A 17,536-nucleotide genomic window follows, 5' to 3' on the forward strand; every position below is an offset into this window, starting at 1 on the left:
TCATGCTCCATTAAAAGAAGTTATATTAAAACTACCTTATGTGATTTGGGACCCGGTGTTAGTGTTATGCCTTTCTCTTTATATAGAAGACTTGATTTGAATAAGCTCACACCAACTGAAATATCTTTGCAAATGACTGATAAATCAACTGCTATACCTATTGGATTTGTGAGGATGTGCCGGTTGTAGTTGCAAATGTTACTATCTTAATAGACTTTGTTATACTTGATATGCCCGAGGACAACACTAAGTCGATCATCCTTGATAGACCATTTTTAAATACTGGAGGGGCTGCTATTGACTGCAGCAAAAGCAAGGTTATTTTTAATGTCAATGGTAATGAGCATACGGTTTATTTTCCGAAGAAACAAAGTTCGGTGAACAGTATCAATGTTATTGAAAAAATTGCTACAATCACTATTGGACGTTTCAAATTCCCTCTTCCTTCCATCAAAAGGAAATATGAAACTCTTATTGTTGGGGAGATGCATATCCCCATTGAGGTAACCTAATGTTATACAAAGATCCTTCGGTTTCATGTTACTCGAAAATAGTTTGTTAATAAGACTTGATAGGCCTTATTAATGGATTATTTTTAGGGGCATGTGGTCGATGAATTTAGTAAGCACAACTTATTGTACCTACTATTTGCTATTTGTTATTTAAAGTTAATAAAGTAGAAATGCAATGATTATCCTATTTTTGAATTTTTCGTGCAATAAAAATGTCTCGGAAATAAAAGTTCTTGGAATTACCTGAAAATTTAGTATATTGTTTTGCAATATGCAAGAACTTTTGGCACTGAACACACCCTAGGGGCGTGTACCTATAAGCCACAAGCTCACAGGGTGTGCCTAGTTGGCTTGTGGGCCCCATAGGGGCGCCCTCACTTAGTGCACCAGTCCACCACCTTCTTCCACCTCTAGAAAAAACCAAACTTGCCTCATAGCCCATGTTCTTGCTCATTTGTCTGCAAAATTCGATCTCCTTGCTCGGAGCTCCATTTCCAAAACTGTTTTGGGGGATTACTCTTTGGTATGTGAATCCTCCAATGGTTCAATTAGTTTCTGTTCTAGTGCTTTATATTTTGCAAAAAAAATCTACTACGGTGACCATGTATATGAGCTTGCATGTTGAATTTGTATTACAAAGTAGTTTTGATTCATGATATAGCCTCTAGACACTTGTGGGAGTAGTTGCTATCAAATTTGTTGAGTTTTGTTCGCTTTTATTTTGAGCCACTAAAAATTTCTGAAATTTTCAAGAGGAAGAAAATGTTTAGAAAGATGTTCCATGGTGGTTCTTCGAGCAAGAGCTCTCCAAGGCTTGCACTACGTGAGTCGGACCTAGAACCACCATGAGAAGCTCTTGTGCACCCGTGCGAATGGCCATCGAACTCCTTTATAAATCAAGCTAGTATTAAGGAGGAGTTTGATATGTACGTGCAAAATGCCGAGTTGACGACCTTCATGTCAGATAAGTGCTCGCAGTACTATAATCTCACTAATTCTTTTGTGCAGAAATTCGAGTATGTATCTCATTGCACTTCACATGATGTTATGTTCAACTTATATGAAAATCCTTTTTGCATGACCATCGAGGAATTTAGTGAAGCGTGTAGAATTCCTTGTTGGGGGACATGCCTTGAGCCCCGCAAATCTGATTGCAATGATTTTCTTAGGAGTATTACTAGAGGTGAGACTAGAGGCATAACACAAGCTACCATGGGGAGCATTCACTTTCCTGTTATACATTATTTTGCTTTGTTCATAGTAAGATGCATAAATGGTAAACATAAACCTAGTCACCTTTGCGCTCATGATCTGAGCATACTTAAGAGTGTGGTATTGATAGATAGACAATTTAACATGGGGGCAATTGTTGCACGTCATTTACATAATAATGCCCTAGTTGGTGATATTTTTGGTGGAATTTATGCTAGTCGCTTAGCTGCTCATCTTGGTGCACCTATAAAAGAAGATGATACTTTGTTGCCGCCTAGCTTCCTTGATTATGAGGCCATGCAGCACCACCAGTTCATTCAGAGGCTATGATACAGGTTAATCTTTAATAGGCGTCGTGTCTTCCATATTACTTTGCCTGCTCCTACCTTCCTTAACTTTTAGGAAAAACAAAGACACTTTATACTTGAGGAGGAGGCCGAGGAGTACAACGGGGTGGAGGACAGCGATCGCCGTAATGAGGCAGCCCGCCAAGCTGTGGCGGCCGCACTTGAGTACAACCCTAACTATTACCACGAGTATTATTCGAGTCAGCAATGGCCATAGACCAACTTAGACCAAAAGCCTAAGCTTGCGGGAGTATGTATTTCTTGCCGACATTAAATTCATGTACAACACATTCATTCCAGTTTTTAGTATTCATCATTTTTCATTGTATATCCATGTTAATTTTATTTTCGCTTTCTTTTTGTGTGTTTGAAAAACATGAAAAATCCAAAAATATTTCTCATTTCTTTTTGGTTCTTCTCTTTTGTTTGTAATATTAAGAAAACCCCCCAAAAAATTCCCGTTCTTGTTTTGTTGTCAGGAGCTTTCCTATGTACATAGTTTTTCTCGTTTTCATTTTTCCTTCGTTAGTTTGTTTTCTTTAGAAAAACCGAAAAGAATTCAAAAACATTTCAGTGTGTTTCTTTGAATTCTTTCCTTTTCTTTGAGTCGTGTAAGGAGAAGACCATGATGAACATGCTGAGTGGCTCTCATATGCATTAGTGTTGATCTAACAAAGAGCCCATATTACCTTGTCTTCTCCTTTGAATAAAATGTTTGCAGATTCCAGCTTAGTCCACGACAAATTTGCACTATTATATTTTCACATCATTCGGTCGTGCAAGTGAAAGGCAATATTGACGATGATTTGATGAATTGATTGCGGTGAAGGAAAGTTGGTATGAACTCTTCTTGTTTTTGTTTTTGTAAATATGTTTAGCTCATCGCTCTTGATTCGGCATATTATGAGTAAACATGTTTGTGATGACAATTAGAGAATATATTTGCTCATGCCATGCTTAAACAACTAGGAGTGGATAAGTGTCAACATGTATGGAAATGGTTATGATGTAGTATGATAGTATGGTATCCTTCTCTGAATGATTCGAGTGGCCTGACTTGGCACATGTTCACACATGTGGTTGATTCAAAACCAACAAAACCTTCACGATATTTATGTTCATGGTGTTTATATCCTACTCATGCTCGTATGCAATGTTAATTACCTCAATGCATGATTATGACCGTTTTCGCTCTCTAGTTGGTCGCTTCTCAATCTATTTGCTAGACTTTCCCTGTACTAAGCGGAACACTACTTGTGCATCCAAATCCTTAAACCCAAAGTTGTCCTAGATGAGTCCACTATATCTACCTATATGCGGTATTACTCTACAGTTCCAAGTAAATTTCCACGTGCCACCTCTAAACATTCAAATAATCATCTATTTTGTGTGCCTGTATTGCTCATGGGGCGACAAGGGTCGTCCAGTATCTTCCATGCTAAGCGGGTTATTCTCACGATGGGTGTTTACTCACTTGTCATTACACAAGAGAGGCTGGTAATTGGGTTGCCCAGTCCTATATTCAAAATGAAAAAAATATAGTGAAACAAACTCCCCCGGAAGTTGTTGGTATGGAGGGCACATGTGAATTTGGCTAGCCATGGCATGTGTTTGTTGGTTGATGGGGAGTAAACTTTACCTTTCCGCTTGGGAACCGTCCATAATGTGTTTAGCATGGAAGATATTGAAAATCCTTGGTTGTAACATTGAGAGGAAAAGTACACCTCTCAAAATTATATTCATCTCTATTTTAAGCTTCGAGCTCTGGCACCTCAGCAAATCTCTGCTTCCCTCTGCGAAGGGCCTATCTATTTACTTGTATGTTATTTACTTTTATTGTTGAGTCATCACCTTCTCATTCAAGCACCAATTGGAGAGCACTATTGTCATTCTTATGCATTGAGTATAGTCAATGTTGGGTGTGATATGATTGGATCTCTTCTACCATGAATTACAATGTTTAGTCATTGCTTGAATTTCATAGGTGCTCTGCATTTATGTTTTGCGGTCTTAGAAAGGGCTAGCAAGACACCATGTTATCATATTATATCATGATTGTTTTGACAAATTGTTGACGTTCGAGATACCTATTATTGCTCGCTAGTTGGTTATGTTATTGGTATGAGTAAATGTGAGACCTAAGTCTTATCGTACACAAGGTTAGTTAATAATCTTTGTTGGAAACTTGAACATTAGTTAAGCATATATACAACAACAAGAACAAAAAGAGTTTGTAAAAGTTTTTTTATCATTTTCAGTTTGTCAACTGAATTGCTTAAGGACAAGCAATGAGTTAAGCTTGGGGAGTTGATACATGCCAAATGTATGTACTTTTCCAAACACTTTTGTTCTTGTTTTGGACTCTTATTTGCATGATTTGAATGGAACTAACCCGGACTGACGTTGTTTTCAGCAGAATGGCCATGGTGTTATTTTTGTGCACAAATAAAAGTTCTTGGATTGAGCTAACAGTTTACAGAGAATATTTCTAGGACATATAAAAAATATTGGCGAAGAGAACTATCGGAGGGGACCACCCAGGAGCCACAAGCTCAGGGGGTGCTCCTGGCGAGCTTGTGGGCCCCTGGAGCCTCCGGTAACCCTAAGTCTAACTCCATATATACCGCCTTGCAAAGAAATCCGAGAGAAGGAATCATGTTTTATGATATGGAGCCGCTACTACCTCCCGTTCTTCATCAGGAGGGCTGATCTGGAGTCAGCTTGGGGCTCCAGAGGGTGGAAATCATCATTGTCGTCATCACCAACCCTTCTCCATCAACAATTCTATGATGCTCACCATTGGGAGTTAGTAATTCCTTCGCATGCTTGCTGGAAGGTGACGAAGTTGGATGAGGTTTGTCATCTAATTTAGTCAATTTGTTAGGGCTCAATCCCTAGTACCCACTATGTTCTGAGGCTGATGTTGCTATGACTTCGCTATGCTTAATGCTTGTCACTAGGGCCCGAGTGCCATGATTTCAGATCTGAACCCTCTATGTTTTCATGAATATATTTGAGTTCTTGATCCTATCTTGCAAGTTGTATGCTCCTACTAAGTGTTATGATCCGCTCTTGCAAGTTGTATGCACCTATTACGTGTCATGAAAAACACTGGGATTCTTTCCAATGATTACCGTAGTATGAGGAGTTCATGTATTCACTATGTGTTAATGCTTTGTTCCGGTTCTCTATTAAAATGGGGCCTTAATATCCCTTAGATTTCCTTATGGGCCCTGCTGCCACATGAGGGTAGGACAAAAGATGTCATGCAAGTTTTTATTATAAGCATGTATGACTATATATGGAATACATGCCTACATTACATTGATGAATTGGAGCTATTGTGTATCGCTCTAGGTTGTGATTGTTATATGATGAATACCATCCAACACAATTATCCATCGTTGATCCAATGCCTACGTTTTTCTCATATTGGTCTTTGCTAAGTTATTTTCGTTACTACTACTATTACAATCACTACAAACTGCTACTGTTACTGTTCCTGTCACTATTGTTACTGTGCTACTAAATACTTTGCTGCAGAAGTAAAATTTCTAGGTGTGGTTTAATTGACAAACAATTGCGAAGGCTCATAAATATTCTTTGGCTCTTCTTGTGTCGAATCAATAAATTTGGATGAAATACTACCCTCGAAGACTGTCACAATCCTCTATACTTGTGGGTTATCAACACTAGCTTCAAAGGGAGGACCACCAAGTGACACTTTGAAAATGTTGACACACGAACACGTTACGTGTACCCTCGATGCCGGGCGTGATGCACCGCAGCTCACGTCGAAGGAGACCCGACCGACAGCGCGATACACAAGACAGTCGGCGGGCGCTTTTTCAGACCCGAAACCCCGCGCACCCGGGAAGGACCCCGTCAGGGATTGCGGCGGCTATGGGCTGCCCTACGTCGATTCGCTCGCCCCTAGAGCCTCGGTATTTTCAGTTCTCAAACACGAATAACAACGAAGAACGAGAGAGAAAAACGGTGGGGAAATAAAATGTAGACTGAAAAAGTAGTATATTGATTTGTTTGATTGTGCGTTGTTTCAATCGACCGTCAGCCTCAACATATATACGAGGCGGCTGGACTTCCCGTACAAGCAAAGGATTCATCTAGGCTTTCCATACAAGAAAATTACTCCCTCCGTTCCTAAATATAGGGTGTATAGTTTTTGGCACGAAAATTAAAGAACACACGTGGAGGGAAAATTTCACAAGTTTTGGGCGAGATTATACCTGACTAATTGACATCAGAAAATAGAGGAGCTTGCCTGATATAAGGAAATGTAATCAAATTCCTTCAAAAATTATCCAAACGAGCGGTGTAACCTAATACACCTTATATTTCGGACTTATTCTCAAAAATCTATACACCTTATATCAAGGAACGAAGGGAGTACATCAATTCACGTCCTCCAGTTCTAATTCCAATCCAACTCGGATTCAGCCCGAATCTGGCCCAAACTTCTATCTTGCTCCTTGTACAGGCCGTGGAATTTACATATGACCTCCGATTGAGAAGATCAAAGTACCAAGTTTATGCGCCTCGATGAGACGAACAACTCTCCTGTTTATCATTTTTCCAAATAAAGTCATCTTCAACACTTTACGAGGTCATCTTTAACTTTCAGTCGGATTTGGTCATGCAGTTTTCTTGGTTGTTCGAGTCTTTCAGCAACTCTACAGGCTGTATACTATCTCAGATGATGATGACTCCAAAAGTAAAGTTGACCGTTTCGGCGATACCCACAACTTCCGTGTAGAACACTTTTCTATCCGAGATCATCTGAATAACCTTTCGAGCCCATCTCCAACTTTCGGTCGGATTGACCCCGGCAAGCTCTCTACCCCGGCAAGCTTTCACACTGGCAAGCTTTCACACCGGCAAGGTTTTCACCCCGACAAGGTTTCTACAGCAAGAGTGGCTTTTTGAGGCCAGTTGGGGATGGATGGGGCAATGAATTACCTCCAGTGTAACTTCACGGAAATCTGAATTTCGCAAGATTTTGAAATCAAGTGGGCCTTCTATTTCCCTATTAAAGAGCGCACGTGCTGCATAACGAAAGATGGTTTCCGCATAACCACCCGAGCCACCAGAAACCCCATACAGATGACCACCATCATCAACATTTGTTAATCTGTGTTGCAATGAAAGTACACATGAATTATCAGAAAAGATGAAGCATAAATGTAACCATATAAAATTACTTTTATCTTTCTTTTTCTCGACAGTTGATTAAATCAAAGCTTCGCTAAATTCTAAATAGTAGTACTAGTTGAACAGAACATATAAACATATATTTCTGCATTGGATTTCATTCAAATTTTATCCGGAGGGACGGAACATCAAGCATACAAGGAGCTTACAATCTGTCCAAAGGAGATTCCTCCATTGTCTTGAAATCAACAGATTTGGACTGCACAACCATGAAACTGATATAAGCATGGAGTTTTTCAAAACATACAAGCAACTGCAGGAAATAAATTAGTAACCTGTATCAAGTCCAACACTTCACCAGTTGTCAATACCGAGTCCACCTCTGTAACTTCCTTTTCTTCCACTGAGAAAACAAAGTCGCCCCGGACAGCTTCAAGTTTTTTATCATAACAGGGCATCACAGTAACATGATACACATCATACGGCCTACACAGTACATTCAAGTATGATCACAAACAAAAATATCACAAAATGATAGTTCATAATCAGAGTAGTTTTTATTTGAAATAATCATCCAATTCAGCAAATGGAGATATTACATTGCAAAGACCAGGAAAAACCTCATGTCACAAACAGTTGGTCACAAGAAAACGTCAAAAATCATATGTGTCTCTCAAGATATTTTGGACTGGTCACCAGAAAATTGTATATCCAGATTTTTCATGAAATATACTTGCTTGATCTTATACTTATATACAAGAAAAAAAAACTTTGTGAAGTAAAGAAGAAGTCCAATTTCAGACAAAAGGAAGTACTAACTTTTTCATGTCTGATCAAAGATCTGAAAATAACATCCTTAGGTCTAGAACTAGGGCAAATTACTCACTTGAGACCAAGTTTTTCAACCATGTGATGCTTGATAGCTGCACCAATCACTTGTTGGGACTCTTTACAGATGAGATGTAGGGCAAGATATATGAACCAAGAGTCTTTTCAGCATAGCATATCCAACCTGCAAAGAGGAAGAGATTCACATATAGTGATAGAAGGTATGTAAATAACTAACTAGTAAGGGAATATCAATAGTACATAGGAAACTGCATAGTAGCGAAATTGACACATATTTCGCGTAAATTTTTTTACCTGGACATGCAGATGAAAGCACAGGAAGACTTGTTCCAACTTCTTTGTCACTAGACAATTGACTCAGCTTATAGCGTGAAATAAATTCATTGCATGCTTCAATTAGGGCCAGATCTCGACTACTACTTGTGTCATACACTGCCTTCACGCCCATCGACTTGAACAGAGCAGTTAGTTTTCTGAAAACCTGAAGATAACAAAAATTGTATTATGTGTTTGTTATCATTATTTACAGAGTACTTATCATTCAGCTAAAGTGGAAAGACACTAATTTAGGGAAAACATTACAAAACACCTTATATGGTGACAATTTTGACTAGGTAGTGGTCAGGTGAAGCACATAGAATTACCTGTGACTGAGAAAGACCAAAGAATGCAGCTAATGATGCTCTTGACTGGGGAGACACAGATACGATGACGGTTTTGCCAGAGTTGATGCGAGTAACAAAGTCATCCAAGCTTTGCTTCTCAAGCATAACTGTCTCTGCTGATGTTATGCAACCACTATGAGATCAAAGGAAGCCGTCAGCATTATTTACATTTGGGCAGGTCACTACTTTTACAGTTGAGGCGAGGGCTACAAAATTGGTAATAACCTGCAAGCTAAACAGTCCTTGAGAGAAATCTTGACCGATTCTTCTGGAGGTTTTGTACTCACCACAACTTGCTTTTTTTTAATCTGTAAAATGGAAATGTCAGGAATATATGAGAATTGCATGGGGAAGGGAAATGGGTTAGGTGAGGTGCAACAAAGATGAATTTACGAAGTTCTGTTTGTGCTAATGTGAAGTCAATTTATTAGTTTAGTTGTGCAGAAATGTATCTACGACTTCGACAGTGGTTTGACCAAGTTGTCAAACTTAGCAGGTAGATCGTCCTGGAAATTGAGATAGAGAAGTAACATTTCCTTAAAGGACAGATTAATAAGTCAACACAAGTGCGACAGCTATTACTAAGCTCATGGGAAGTTGTAAAAACAAAGGAAATCGTAAGCACCAGGAGATAATCAAGTGAAGCACCAGGATCAATGTCCAAACACCACACAAATGGTATATTTGCCTAGATGATGATTTTGAATAAGTGATGCTACTAAAAATTGCAATGCAACATTGATCATAGGGCTAATATACGATGATCCTATTTGCATTTTCCATTGTCATGCACACACATTGAACAACAGAGCTAATATAACTACATATTGTGGACAAATTTATATACTAATAAATCAAATAACTTCTTAATCAATGGATCCCATTTGGGCATATGACATTCAAAACCCCAATCTGCGTAGCATTCAAAAACAAATCTAATAGGGACCCAATCTAATAAGCATACATGTCTGCAGCATTAAAAACCCCAATCTGTGTAGCATTAAAAACAAAATCTAATAAGCATACATCTGTGTAGCATTGAAGCACAGCGATCCCTATCTCTCATACAGATCTATCTAGCATTTTTGCAACGAATGTAATCCAACAAACCCTAGTACAAAAACCCCCATCCGCCCATACAGAAAACCCCGGCCCATCCGTCAAACCAACTACTCTAACCATCTGTACTACTGTATGAATCACAATCTAACCAATGCAACTAACTCTACAAGCTAATATTCTAAATATTGCAACTAACAAGCAAGTGCAAATACCTCCTGCTCCTCGCCAGTCTGCGCATCGGGGGTATCGGAATGGACTGCGCCACTCGACGCCGTCAACTTCTGCTCTGGCAGTGCTAAGGCGGAGTCCGCCACCTCCTTCTCCACATCCGCAGCGGTTGCGAGTTTCCCTGCATCGCCGTGGATGCCGCCGACATCCTTCACTTCATCCGCGGTCACCGTGCCCTGCAGCTCCACTACATCTCCGGCCACTGCGCCGACGTCGCCACGAGCTTCCGCCATCGGACAGATGGAGGCGATGAAGGTGAGGAAGAGGATGCGGTGGGGGAGAGCAAGACGGTGCGGTGGAGGCAGCGGAGGAGAGAGAGACCGATGGGGGAGAGGAAGATGATGCGGCAGGGAGGGGATTTGGGGGAAAACCCTAGGGGAAATGGTAGGGGCGATACGCCGGGAGGTGGTTCCCCCTCTTTATATGATGGGACATTTAGGGCATGTCCCATGGACACGTGCTACCCCACGACCGCGGTCAGTTGCATGCGCCCATGTATATGAATACCACTGTACGGTCAGCATACGAAACCACTATACGGGTAAACGGTCAAAGGTGGACGCGGCCCCACTCATCCCCACTCGTCAGAGTTAACGGTCAAAGGCATTGACCTGACGGCAACGTCCGTTGTAACCTGTTCTGAGGGTTTCGGGCAAGGGAGTGGAGTGGGAAAAGTGAGCAAAAGTTAAGAGCGTGGGGATGAATGAGTACAACTAACGAAACAGGGGCACAGAAATAAAAATCCATAAATTCTATGATATTTGATAAATAGATATAACTAAAACACAAAAGAAAATAAATAAAAGAAAATTGCAACAAGGTATTTTTGGTTTCAATATATGATAGGAAATAGACCCGGGGGCCATAGTTTTCACTAGAGGCTTCTCTCGAGAAAATAGCATACGGTGGGTAAACAAATTAATATTGGGCAATTGGCAGAAAAACAAATGATTATGACGATATCCAAGGCAATGATCATGTATATAAGCATCAGGCCGAAGATTAGTAGACCGAGATGATTCTGCATCTACTATTATTACTCCACACATCGACTGTTATCCAACATGCATCTAGTGTATTAAGTTCATGGAAAAACGAAGTAATGCATTAGGCAAGATGACATGATGTAGACAAGATAAACTCATGTATGAATAAACCCCATATTGTTACCCTTAATAGCAACGATACATGTGTGGCATGTCTCCTTTTGTCACTGAGATTGAGCACCGCAAGATCGAACCCATCAAAAGCACCTCTTCCCATGTCAAGATAAATCAATCTAGTTGGACAAACCAAACCAATAAATCGAACAAGAAATACGAAGCTATACCAATCATACATAAAAGAATTCAGAGAAGATTCAAATATTGTTCATAGATAGACTTGATCGTAAACCCACAATTCATCGGTCTCAACAAACACACCGCAAAAAGAAGATTACATCGAATAGATCTCCACAAGAGAGGGGGAGAACATTGTATTGAGATCGAAATAGAGAAAAGAAGCCATCTAGCTAATAACTATGGACCCGTAGGTCTGAGGTGAACTACTCACACTTCATCGTAGGGGCTATGGTGTTGATGTAGAAGCCCTCCGTGATGGATACCCCCTCCAGCGGAGCTCCGGAACAGGCCCCAAGATGGGATCTCGTGGATACAGAAAGTTGCAGCGGTGGAATTAGGGTTTTGGCTCCGTATCTGATTGTTTGGTGGTACGTAGGTATATATAGGAGGAAGGAGTACGTTGGTGGAGCAACAGGGGGCCCACGAGGGTGGAGGGCCCGCCTGGGGGGTAGGCGCGCCCCCCTACCTTGTGGCCTCCTGCTTTGTTTCTTGACGTAGGGTCCAAGTCTCCTGGATCGTGTTCGGTGAGAAAATCATGTTCCCAAAGGTTTCATTCCGTTTGGACTCCGTTTGATATTCCTTTTCTTCGAAACCCTGAAATAGGCAAAAACAACAATTCTGGGTTGGGCCTCCGGTTAATAGGTTAGTCCCAAAAATAATATAAAAGTGGATAATAAAGCCCAATAATGTCCAAAACAGTAGATAATATAGCATGGAGCAATCAAAAATTATAGATACGTTGGAGACGTATCAATCTTCTTCTTGATGAGTTTGATTAAAATTTTATTTGTAGACTCAGCTTGTCCATTGGCTTGGGCATAATATGGAGAGGAATTGAGCAACTTTATGTTATAAGATTCGGCAAATTCTCTGACTTGGTGTGACATGAAAGATGAGCCTTGATCTATAGTCAACATTTGAGTAATGCCGAATCTATGAATAATGTGCTCGGTTATGAATTTGATTACCTCTGTATGTGTCATGTTCTTGAGAGGTACTGCTTCAGACCATTTAGTGAAATAATCGGTTGCTACCAATACGAACCGATGCCCCTTTGAGGAAGACAGATGAATTTGTCCAATAAAGTCTAAACCCCATCCTCTGAAAGGCCACGGCCTGATAATGGGATGTAACATAGCAGTAGGAGCCAACTGAATATCGCCAAATTTTGACAAGCTTCACACCCTTTATAATATATGAAGCAATCATTAATCATAGTCGGCCAATAAAACCCAGCACGCTGTAGTAACCATTTCATCTTGGGGGCCGACTGATGAGTGCCACAAATACCTTCACGGACCTCTCCCATAGCAATTCTCGCTTGGTCCTCGTCCAAGCACTTTAAAAGAACATCATCAACTGCTTCCTCCAGTCTTGATTTTCTCCTGCATTGAATATTTCATTAGTGGCCGAAACAATGGGCTCCGGTTCGGCCTTCCCCTATGTTGGCAAGACTAGACATCGGCTTTTCAGAAATATGAAACATGCCATGATCAACATGATAGCCGGATGCTTGTTGTGCCAACTCATTTGCTTTCCAATTGTCATGTCTAGATATATGAGCAATGCTAAAATAATCCAAAGTAGAAATTATATCTAGACATTTATCAAGATAAACATTAAGTGATTTGTCAAAACATTGAAAGACTTTGGATATTTGTTGCACTACTAATAATGAATCACCATAAGCCTCAGTATGTGTAACACCTATAGCAAGCAACATCTCTAGGCCGAATAACAATGCTTCATATTTGGCTTGATTGTTTGTACAAAAATATTCTAAGCGGCATGAGGCTTCAAAAACAGCACCATGAGGAGATATGTAAACAATACCAACACCTTGGACATTGCTACAAACTGAACCATCAAAATATAATCTCCATGGTACTAGTGAGACAAGGTTTATATCAACATCATGCTTGTCATCAATCCGATGTTCAATAATAAAATTAGCAACGATTTGTCCTTTCATGGATTTTAGAGATTCATAAGCCAAATCATATTCAATCAAAGCATAAGCCCACTTGCCAATTCTACCACTAAGAATTGGTCTATGCAACATGTATTTAATGACATCGGTCTGACAAGCTACTATGCAAGCACTCGACACTAAATAATGTCTCAATTTTGTGCAAGCATAATATAAACATAGACATAATTTTTCAATAAATGTATACATTGTCTCGGCGTCCAATAAGCGGTGGCTCAAATAAGTGATGGCATGCTCTTTTCCTTCGGTTTATTGAGTCAGAACAACACAAATAACTGCTTCCTCTGCTACAATGTAAAGCCTGAAGGGTTCCCTATGCTTGGGTGCTTTCATCACCGGAGGAGTGCACAAATAATTCTTGATCATATCAAATGCTTCTTGCTGTTTTCCCCCCAAGTGAAATCAGCATCATTCTTTAACCGAAGGATATGAGTAAACGCATCAACCTTTCCTGACAGATTAGCTATGAACCTCCTCAAGTAATTGAGCTTGCCAAGGAACTTTTGCATATCTCTCTTGCATGTTGGAGCCTCCACTTTCTGTATGGCCTCCATCTTTTTGGGATCAATCACTATGCCATCTTCATGGATAATGAAACCCAAAAACTTGCCAGCTTACACGCCGAATGCACATTTCAAAGGGTTCATCTTCAGTCCATACTTTTTCATTCTTTCGAAAGCTAAACGCAAATCGGCCAAGTGAGACTCAAAAGCATCCGATTTGACAACAATATCATCAATATAAACTTCAAGTATGACACCGAGTAAATCACGAAAAATCAAATTCATAGCCCTTTGATATGTGGCGCCAACATTTTTTAATCCGAATGTCATCACTGTCCACTCAAATAAACCAAGAAAAAACTAGGGCAATGAAAAGCTATCTTGGACATGTCCTCTTCGGCCATAAAAATTTGATTATATCCGGCATTACCATCTAGAAAGCTAATAACCTTATGTCCAGAAGCATCATTAATAAGCATATCGGCTATTGGCATGGGATACTCATCTTTGGGTGTGGCCCTATTCAAATCTCTGAAGTCAATGCACACCCTCAACTTGCCTGATCCTTCCTTCTCCACTGGGACAATGTTAGAAATCCACTCGGCATACCTGCAAGGTCTAATAAAATTAGCTTTAAGCAAACAACCGATCTCTTCCTTGATCCGGTCATATGTTTTTGGATTAAACTTTCTGGCCGATTGTTTATATGGTCTAAAACCAGACTTTATAGGTAACCGATGCTCCACTAGCTCTCGGCTTAAACCTGGCATCTCATGATAATCCCATGCAAAGCAACAAACATATTCTTTCAATAGCTCGATTAACTTAGCTTTATAATCGACTTTCAAATTTTTGTTTACAAACGTCGGCTTAGAAATTGAACCATCTCCTATATCTATCTCTTCTAATGGATCGGCCGATGTAAAACCTTGTCCTAATTTATCCATATCATCTAACTCTTCTATGGACTCATACATATCATTCTCATTAGACCAATATTCTACAAGTCGCTTTTGTAACCACTCTGAGTTAGGATCCATTTAAACATATCATACCTTGGAGCCGATTGCATACAGTCGGCTTTAAAGAGACGGGCACGAAACCATTCTTGGTCGCGCTGAGAAAATCGAACTCTGACAAGTCACGTCCCGTCAAGCAAGTAGCATTTGGGTGTTGCCAGTCCACTGATGCCTCGGCCAAAGCAACACAGGCCGAGTTATCCGCATGAATGACTTCCACTTCATCATTAACCCACTGGATCAAATATTGGTGCATAGTGGATGGCACGCACTGGTTTGCATGAACCCAATCACGGCCTAGTATGACGTTGTAGGTACCTTGCACCTCAGCGACAAAGAATGCGGTAGCCAAAGTTTTACTTCCGACTGTAAGCTCCACATACATCACACCTTTGGCTTCAGTTTTCTCTTTGCCTTCAAATCCATTGAGCACCATATTGGTCTTTATCAACTCTTCATCATGCAGCCCCAATTTCTTGAAGACCGAATACGACATAAGATTCACCACAGCACCACCATCAACAAGCATCCGAGTGAGCGGTGACCCATTGATATGACCTCTGAGATATAATGGTTTCAGATGCATTACTGGGTCTTTTGGCTTCTCGAATATTGCGTTTTAGGGCCAAAATCCAGCTGAGCCACCTCCCCTTCCTCATCTACAGCACGAAACTCAACGGGTAAGTAATACACCATATTAATATCCATACATTCATGAACCGGTGTAGACTCGTAATCTAGCATATCCTCCTCTTCCCTAGTGTATCCACCAATTCTGAAATTTGTTCGAGCGAAGAGGAAGCAATAGGTAACGCAGACGATGCAATGATTACATCGTCCTCTTTTGGTGGTGTGGGTGTTGCTGTGATAGGTGTAGAAGCCACTGCATCTTGTATTTTTTTAGGCCTCCACACTTGTTTTGTAGGCACCATGGGCCGAATGTCATTGAACAACTTATCCCTTTGCTTCTCGGCCTCTTGTTCTGTCATCTCTTGACTCCTTAACCTCTAGAGTTTCCTCTTTTGCGTCTTTGTTAGCCCTGGAGGACACCACTTTGGCTGAGTGTATTTAGGATCTCTCGTCTTTACTTGGCTAATGCTTTCTTCATGGTCATTAGCCGAGTGCTTTGGCGCGATAGCAAGTATCGGCTCAGTCGGATTGCTATGCATAATCGGCTGCTCTATGGTGAATGTTTCGGTGCCCAAGATGAGTGAGTCGGCATCCATTTTCTCCTTGCCTTTTCCTGACTCAACTGCTGCAACACTTGGCAACTTAACACGCCATTCTTGCTTGCCGACCCTTTTTTGATTATCTTGCACTCGCCGATTGACACCATTGTTCAAATGGCCTTGTGTGGAATAAGAAAGTCTCTCATGAACGGGCCTCCTTGGTTCTGCCCAACCCAGATGAAAAGCATAAGGGGCCATTGGGGGCTGCCACCATCCTCCATTGAAGTCTCCCATGTAGTATGGCACATAGGAGGGTGGCGGTATCCATGGTCCCGGCGCCCACGACCCATATGGCCTTGCATGATGCTGAAATTCTTCCCGAGGAGGTGACCTCGAGCGCTTCAAATTTGATGACCGGTTAGAGCTAGAACGGGCTGCATGATTGGCATACTTGGACAACAACATATCAAAGGTTGGCTTGATTTTTTTGCGCTGCACTTTAGCTTCATTCCTCTTCCACTTGCCAACTTCTAGACTCTTGGGTTTGACAAATTTAACTCGAGTATTTTCTTGCACTTGCGGTTGCCCCCCGAGTGTAGGATTCTTGATGGTGATTTTGATCACTTCCTTGCCATCGGGCTGCTTATCAAGCACAACATGTCTCCCCAAGACCTTGCTGCCCTCCTTGTCTTTCCTTGGCTCACCAACAATGACATTAGCTTTATTAGCAGGTTTGGCTACCTCCGGTCGAATGGGTAGCTTCTTCCCCTCCAAATCCATGGTATTCATTGGAAAAGGCTGTTTGTCAACTTGCATCTCAGAAAAGTTCAATCGTCCGTCATTAATGGCCGATTGTATCAGTCGTCCAAAAACATTGCAATCATTAGTATCATGAGAAAAAGAATTATGATACTTGCAATAAGCGCGCCGTTTCGGCTCTTCAAACGGCGGTAAAGTATGAGATATTCTAATAATCTTAGCCTGCAGCAAAGCATCAAATATTCTATCACACTTAGCAATGTTAAAAGTAAACTTCATCTCGTCATCACGATTCTTATGAATCGGTTTCAGATCATTGCAAGTAAAGGGTTTGGCCTTGGATGGCCAAACAAATTCAGTAGCAAAAACATCACCCTCATCGCCCAAGTGATCACTATCATATTCACCCATATTCATCTTAGGACGATTAGCTTTGTATCTATGTACTTCTTTGAGATCTTTGCTTCGGCTTTCCTGAGCCAAAGCCATTTGTAAGACTTGGTTGATATTTAAGAACTCGTAGCCTTCTAGCTTTTCTCTAATGGGAGTTCTCAAACCACTCAGCACTAGGTTCGCCAAGTCCCTCTCGGTTATCACCAAACTAAAACACCGGTTTTTTGTTTCTCTGAATCTCTTGACATAATCGGAGACCGATTCATCATGCTTCTGTTTAACCGATGTTAGATGTGACAACTTGAGTTCATTGTCG

At 40.8% G+C, this 17,536-nt stretch overlaps 1 pseudogene; it reads right to left on the reverse strand.

Annotated features, from left to right (window-relative positions):
• Window positions 1-6,958: 6,958 nt before the first annotated feature.
• On the reverse strand, window positions 6,959-9,116 carry LOC119300088 (annotated as a pseudogene).
• Between the last annotated feature and the right edge of the window lie 8,420 nt (window positions 9,117-17,536).

Source organism: Triticum dicoccoides, chromosome 5A (assembly GCF_002162155.2).
Source record: "Triticum dicoccoides isolate Atlit2015 ecotype Zavitan chromosome 5A, WEW_v2.0, whole genome shotgun sequence".
NCBI lineage: Eukaryota > Viridiplantae > Streptophyta > Magnoliopsida > Poales > Poaceae > Triticum > Triticum dicoccoides.